Here is an 8,233-nt window from a genome sequence, read left to right as displayed (position 1 = left end):
AATTCTTCGGTGCTCAGCTTTCTTCACAGTCCAACTCTCACATCCATACATGACCACAGGAAAAACCATAGCCTTGACTAGATGGACCTTTGTTGGCAAAGTAATGTCTCTGCTTTTCAATATGCTATCTAGGTTGGTCATAACTTTCCTTCCAAGGAGTAAGTGTCTTTTAATTTCATGGCTGCAGTCACCATCTGCAGTGATTTTGGAGCCCAGAAAAATAAAGTCTGACACTGTTTCCACTGTTTCCCCATCTATTTCCCATGAAGTGATGGGACCAGATGCCATGATCTTCGTTTTCTGAATGTTGAGCTTTAAGCCAACTTTTTCACTCTCCTCTTTCACCTTCATCAAGAGGCTTTTTAGTTCCTCTTCACTTTCTGCCACAAAGGTGGTGTCATCTGCATATCTGAGGTTATTGATATTTCTCCCGGCAATCTTGATTCCAGCTTGTGCTTCTTTCAGTCCAGTGTTTCTCATGATGTACTCTGCATATAAGTTGAATAAGCAGGGTGACAATATACAGCCTTGACGTACTCCTTTTCCTATTTGGAACCAGTCTGTTGTTCCATGTCCAGTTCTAACTGTTGCTTCCTGACCTGCATACAGATTTCTCAAGAGGCAGGTCAGGTAGTCTGGTATTCCCATCTCTTTCAGAATTTTCCACAGTTTATTGTGATCCACACAGTCAAAGGCTTTGGCATAGTCAATAAAGCACAAATAGATATTTTTCTGGAACTCTCTTGCTTTTTCCATGATCCAGCGGATGTTGGCAATTTGGTCTCTGGTTCCTCTGCCTTTTCTGAAACCAGCTTGAACATCATGAAGTTCACGGTTCACGTATTGCTGAAGCCTGGCTTGGAGAATTTTGAGCATTACTTTACTAGCGTGTGAGATGAGTGCAGTTGTGCGGTAGTTTGAGCATTCTTTGGCATTGCTTTTCTTTGAGATTGGAATGAAAACTGACCTTTTCCAGTCCTGTGGCCACTGCTGAGTTTTCCAGATTTGCTGGCATATTGAGTGCAGCACTTTCACAGCATCATCTTTCAGGATTTGAAAGAGCTCATCTGGAATTCCATCACCTCCACTAGCTTTGGCTGCCTGTTAAGATCAAGCCACACACTTATTGATGTAGTGAGTATTAATACACACAGCAGAATTATCACACATACACAAGCATAGATATACACACTGTATTTTCATATTTTAAAAACGTCATCCAAATAGTCTTTAGAAAATTACATTATACTTGATCAGACAGAACATTGAGTGTTTACTGCTTGATAATTTTCTTAAAATTAAATACAGACAGAACCAGCAAATCCTAGTAAAGCAGTTTTTAAAGAAAAGATTTAAAAAAAAACAAGGGTAAAGAGATTAAGGGATGTCTCTTTATCTTAAACATATATGTGAAAGATAGTCATTGAATCTAATTTTATACAACACAAAAAGTTTTATTTTTATAGCCATGAATATGTTTAATATGTTTTTATTAAGGTAAATTGAAAGTGGAAGGAGTTGGACTGTAATTAATTTCCTGATATGTGAAATATTCTATGAACAACAAATATATTATCTGGAATATAAAATAAAATATTTTAGAGTAATATATACTTTTGTGTTAAAACTCAATTCAAACAGTAATTGAAAGCAAATAACCTGCTGATAATTATGTTTTAATGTGTTGCTTTATTCTTATGATATTTTAAAGTACATAGTATTCAGCACTTTTATGCCTAATGAGATATATAGAATTGGAAAAGAAATTAAATTGAAAACCTTGTATAACTCATTATCCCATCCTCCTGGAATCAGAAAAGAGTGACCCCATGTTCATTTTTGATGATGTAAAATAAAGTGAGTGGTCATGACAACCTGATATAATGTTATGTTTTTCATAAATGGATTAACTGCTAATTTATTACTGTAAGAACAACCTAAGCGCTTAATTTAGTGTTACAAAGTGAGGATTACTTAATATCCATCTACTTGGCAATCACCACTATTTAAACTGTTAAGAATACAGTTCCTGTTTATTTCACAAATACACAGAGAGCAAATATAAGTACTTACAAATGGAATACTAATACAAATACTACTTTTTCCCCATTGAACACAATTTTTTTAGTAACCATTCCTTTACAACTGCAACTGTATTAACCAGTTTGTTTGTTTTTTGTTTTTTTTTTGCTAATTTTAAGAAGAAGAATGCTATGAGCACATGAAAAGAGATGGAGTCTTCTTTTCTAGTGAGCTTTAGAGAGGGTCCTGGTACATTGCCCCCAGCTCCCATTCACGTAGTTACTACCAAGTTGTTCCCACTGATGTAATCAGGGCAGAATGACGAAGAATAGAAGATTGAGAAATTCTCTACATCCGATGACCCCTGCCTCTGATACATATTTAACCTATGCCAAAAGATAGACACATAAGTGAATTTTGTCTAAAATAGACATTCTGGAATAAACTATTAAAAATATAATATTTTATTTCAAAAATTGGCAAAATTCATTTCTGCATCAGTTTTTCAAGGGACACTCATTTATTTATTCATTAAATGTTTCTGAATGGCATCATGAAACCAAGTATTTTAAGTAGCAAAGAAGCTTTGGAACAAGACAGGCTAGGGCCTTGTATTTATGAAACTTTGAGTTAAGGTAGGAGGTTTTTATTTTCTTTCTTTCTTTATTTTTATTACTTAAGTACTACTAAGTGTCATGATGGAACATGTGTTACTATTACACAAGAGAGGCAAAAACAAATCTTTTAACCCACCAACTCTCACTTTTGAGGGAGAAAGTTTATTAATCCCATTGTTTTTTAAAAAATTACTGGAATATTTGGACCACAAGTTGAATTGGTGCGGGAAGAAGGATTGCTCTGCCCATGATATCTCTCTGAAGCATACACATGAACAGAGAAGAGATATAATATATCTTTTCTAAAAAATAGCAAAGGGAACCCATAACTATTCTTCATTAGTTTAGAGAGACAATGAAGATAAATCATTTTTGACCCCCACATTCATTTTAGGCATAAAGATAAGCAATAGAAAATATCTAGAAGTTATATTGGTGAGATTACCAGACTCAGTCAAAGTACCTGAACATTAGCTATCAAAATCTTTAAATAAATCATTTTGGGTAAAAACGTAATTTAGAGACAATTGCTCTTTTCAGTGCATTTTCACATCCTTGTTTCTTAAACTGTAGATCAGTGGATTTACAGTCAAATCAGTGGATTTGACTGCATCCTCCAGACCAGAACCTGGGGTCACACATCCACCATCTTCATCGTGAATCCACTCCGTACACCCTGCAACTGGGATCACACGTCCACAGTCTCCAGGGTGACCCCACCACCCAGATCCTGCACCCAGGGTCTCATGTCCACTGTCTCCAGGGTGACACCCCTCCCAGACTCTGAACCTGGAGTCACACGTCCTCAGTCTCTGGGGTGACAACACCTCACAGTGCCTCCATCTGAGGTCAAATTTCCACAGTCTCCAGGGTTACCCCCTCCCAGACCCTGTACCTGCAGACACACATCCACAGTCTCAAGGGTGATCCCACACTCCAGACCCTTTTCCTTGGGTCACACATCCAGTCTCCATGGTGAAACCCTTCCCCAGATCCTGTAGCTGGGGTCATATATCCACAGTCTCAAAGGTGACACCCCTCCCCACATCCTGCACCAGTGATCACATGTTAAGTCTCTAGGGTGATCCCACCCTCAAGACCCTGTACCTGGCTTCACAAGTCCACACTCCCGGGTGACCCCACCTCTCAGACTCCACACCTAGGCTCACACATCCACAGTCTCCAGGTTGACCCCACCTCTCAGTACTGTATCTGGGCTCACACGTCCACAGTCTCCAGGGTGACCCCACCTCCTAGACCCTCTATTGGAGTCACACGTACACAGTCTCCATGATGAACCCACCTCCCAGACCCTGCACCTGGGTAGAGGTTACAACAGACAATGCAGAAATATAAAGGATTATAATAGACTATTACGAACAACTATATGGCAATAAAATTGATAAACAGAAGAAATGGACAGATTCTTAGAAAAGTTTGATTATTCAAGACTGTATCCACAGTATCCAAATTTGGTGAAGACTGAAACAGACACCTGGCCAAAGAAGATAAAAAGATTGTAAATAAGCATACAAGTGTATACTCAAGATGCTGGTGGAATGTATGTTCGGTCAACTTTGGAAGACAGCTTGGCACTTTTCTCCAAATCTAAAGAGTCTCACCTTAGGAATCAAGAAGTGCACCTCTTGTATTTAGACGACTGCTTTGGAAAACTGAAATAAAAACTAGCATCAAGTAATGTACAAGAGTGCTATTCATAATTCATAATAATTAAAAACTTTAAAATATCAGGATATCCTTCCATAGATGTGCATTCACAGGTAAATTAGGGCACAGACATTTCAAGGGGAGCACAAAACAGCACACCCAAAATATGCACATTTGACAAAAAGATTATTTTAGACTGATTAATTAAAAAAAAAGAGCAGCCCCCAGAGAATTTTTGAAAACCAAGTAGAAATGCCATGTTATGAAGTAGATTTACGTTTATTAAGGATATCTCCATCTGTAGGATATGTCCCTCTCTGGACAAGGAAATGGAGGATGACTAAATATCAAGAATGATTTGACTAAATGACTTGACTAAATATCAAGAAGGTCTATGGAATGGACCCGGATGTTCATCTGCATAACCACCACACCTTTGTTCACTGTGCTTCACTTAATCTCCCTTAAATGGCTTCTTCCATCCCCTAACCTCCTTCTTTCATTCTTAGCTGATGATAGCATTTAAGGTAAAGTCTTGGACCATTTCAGGAAGAGACTTAGTTTTCCCACGTATCTTTCAACTATACAAGAGGTATGCATGGTGGAGCATCTCAGTGAAGAACATTGAGGGTAGAGGGAAAAATTAATTTTATTCTCATATAATGCAATACAATAGTATTCAGAGAAATAAAGGAATGAACAACCAACCCATTTATTTTTTTTTAAAAAAAAAGGAAAAAAAAAAGCATGAATCTAACACTTATATTACTAAGTGAAGGAATCCAGCCTCAAGTGCTACACACTGTATGACCTTATAAGACATTTTAGAAAAGGTAAAACAGACATGATAAACAGTTTATGGAATATGTGGCTGAAATATTTCATATGGTATTTTAGTGATGAATACCTGCCACTATGCATTTGTCTAAGCACATAGATTTTTGTTTTCAGAACCCAACAATTAAATTATTACCTATTAACATTTATTTATTTATGGTATGGGAGTGTCAAAGACTGGAATGCAGAATTTAACAAAGAGTCTAACAGACTGAGAAATATATCTTCCCTCAGACTTCCCTGGTGGGCCAGTGGTTAAGGCTCCATGTTGCCAATGCAGCAGAGGTGGGTTCAATTCCTGGTCAGGGACCTAAAATCCCACATGCCACAGCACAGCCAAGAGATTAAAAAAGAAGAAGAAATTTTTTTTAAAGCCACTCTTAGTGTTAAGACAAAATTATCTGACTTAAGTTCACTGTGGAAATGAATAGAATCTGCAGGCCAAAGGCAAAATGTACCAAACATAAACAATGGGCTCTGTAAGTTCTTCCCACAGGGGTTGTAGCTAACAGGATGGAAACTACCGTATCAGTCACTTAATGGAGCAAGCACTGAATTTGGTAAATGACAAATAGTGGAAGCCAAGTTTCTTACCACTGGAGTGGGAAGTGACAGGCAGTCAAAGGGAGAAGGTTATAATACCTATGTCATAAGAAATCAGGTTGGAGACATTATTATAAACTACTTTAGCCTAATACAGAAACACACAGCTCCATGTGAAAATCTTCAGAACCGTGTGTATGTATAGTCTGGGATACATGCATATGTATTTGCATTCATTTTCTGCTGAGATTACTAAGTTCCCACATTCAAATTTTTATTAACATTCTTTAATAAAAAGGAACAAGGACTCTTTAAATATTTGGCTGATACTAGGACTGAGACAGTAAATATGTTAAGCAGCATAATCTGAAAATATGAGAAAGAAGAACCAAAAAACCCCATGAAAGCTGAATTATGTAAAATAAAAGCAGGAGAGCATGGAAAAAGCTCTCAATAGTTAAAGCAAGAATGAACTAAGCAGTCTAATTGGATGGATTATAGTCAAAAGAAAGTAAAAGTGAAGCATCTCTGTCGTGTCTGACTCTTTGAGACCCCATGGACCGTAGCCTATGAGGATCCTTCATCCATGAAATTTTCCAAGCAGGAGTACTAGAGTGGGTTGCCATTTCCTTCTCCAGGGGATCTTCCCCACCCAGGGATCGAACCCAGGTCTCCTGCATTGCAAGCAGATGCTTTTACAGTCTGAGCCACCAGTGAAGCTCCAAAAAGTTTAAAATAATTTTCAGGTGTCCAAACAGGTTAAAAAAAAAAAAACATAGGTTTTATGAGTAATGTTGAATAAAAATCTCTACACAGAAACATTCTAAATAATTGATACAGACACTCAGCTGTCCATCAAGTATGTGAAGCTAACTCCCCTCTCCTCAAATGTGGGTCCTGCATTATGACTTCCTCCTTAATAAGGCACTCAGGATGGATGTGGGGGAAATCAACAATAAAGACAAATGACAAATATTGGGGAAAATGTACAGAAATTGGAACTCATACTTTACTTGTGGAGATGTAAAGTGGTGCGATCTATGTGTACAAACCAGCATTTTCTCAAAAACATAAAAATGTAATCATATCACTCAGCAGTGGCCACAGGACAGGAAAAGGTCAGTTTTCATTCCAATCCCAAAGAAAGGCGATGCCAAAGAATGGTCCAACTACTGCACAGTTGCACTCATCTCACACGTTAGCAAAGTAATGCTCAAAATTCTCCAAGCCAGGCTTCAACAGTACATGAACCATGAACTTCCAGATGTTCAAGCTGGATTTAGAAAAGGCAGAAGAACCAGAGATCAAATTGCCAACATCCGTTGGATCACTGAAAAAGCAAGAGACAAAAACTTCCAGAAAAACATCTACTGCTTTACTGACAACGCCAAAGCCGTTGACTGTACGGAGCACCACAAACTGTGGAAAATTCTTCAAGAGACGGGAATACCAGACCACCTTACCTGCCTCCTGAGAAATCTGTATGCAGGTCAAGAAGCAACAGTTAGAACTGGACATAGAACAACGGCCTAGTTCCAAATCGGGAAAGGAGTACGTCAAGGCTGTATATTGTCACCCTGCTTATTTAACTTATATGCGGAGTACATCATGTGAAATCCCAGGGCTGGATGAAGCACAAGCTAGAATCAAGACTGCCGGAAGAAATACCAATAATCTCAGATATGCATATGACACCACTCTTATGCAGAAAGCAAAGAAGAACTAAAGAGCCTCTTGATGAAAGTGAAAGAGGAGAGTGAAAAAGTAGGCTTAAAACTCAGTATTCAGGACACCCGAATTGAAATAGACATGTGTACCCCAATGTTCATCGCAGCACTGTTTATAATAGCCAGGACATGGAAGCAACCTAGATGTCCATCAGCAGATGAATGGATAAGAAAGCTGTGGTACATATACACAATGGAATATTCAGTTCAGTTCAGTTCAGTCGCTCAGTTGTGTCCAACTCTTTGAGATCCCATGAATCGCAGCACGCCAAGCCTCCCTGTCCATCACCACCTGCCAGAGTTCACTCAAACTCATGTCCATCAAGTCGGTGATGCCATCCAGCCATCTCATCCTCTGTCGTCCCCTTTTCCTCCTGCCCCCAATCCCTCCCAGCATCAGAGTCTTTTCCAATGAGTCAACTCTTCACATGAGGTGGCCAAAGTACTGGAGTTTCAGCTTTAGCATGAGTCCTTCCAAAGAACACCCAGGACTGATGTCCTTTAGAATGGACTGGTTGGATCTCCTTGCAGTCCAAGGGACTCTCAAGAGTCTTCTCAAACACCACAGTTCAAAAGCATCAATTCTTTGGCACTCAGCTTTCTTCACAGTCCAACTCTCGCATTCATACATGACCACATTACCCAGCCATTAAAAGAATACATTTGAATCAGTTCTAATGAGGTGGATGAAACTGGAGCCTATTATACAGAGTGAAATAAGCCAGAAATAAAAACACCAAAACAGTATACTAATGCATATATATGGAATTTAGAAAGAAGGTAATGATAACCCTGTATGCAAGACAGCAAAAGAGACAC

This window comes from Bison bison, unplaced genomic scaffold (genome assembly GCF_000754665.1).
Source record: "Bison bison bison isolate TAMUID 2011002044 unplaced genomic scaffold, Bison_UMD1.0 scf7180017864353, whole genome shotgun sequence".
Taxonomy (NCBI): Eukaryota; Metazoa; Chordata; class Mammalia; order Artiodactyla; family Bovidae; genus Bison; species Bison bison.
Note: the sequence above shows the minus strand (reverse complement) of the source record.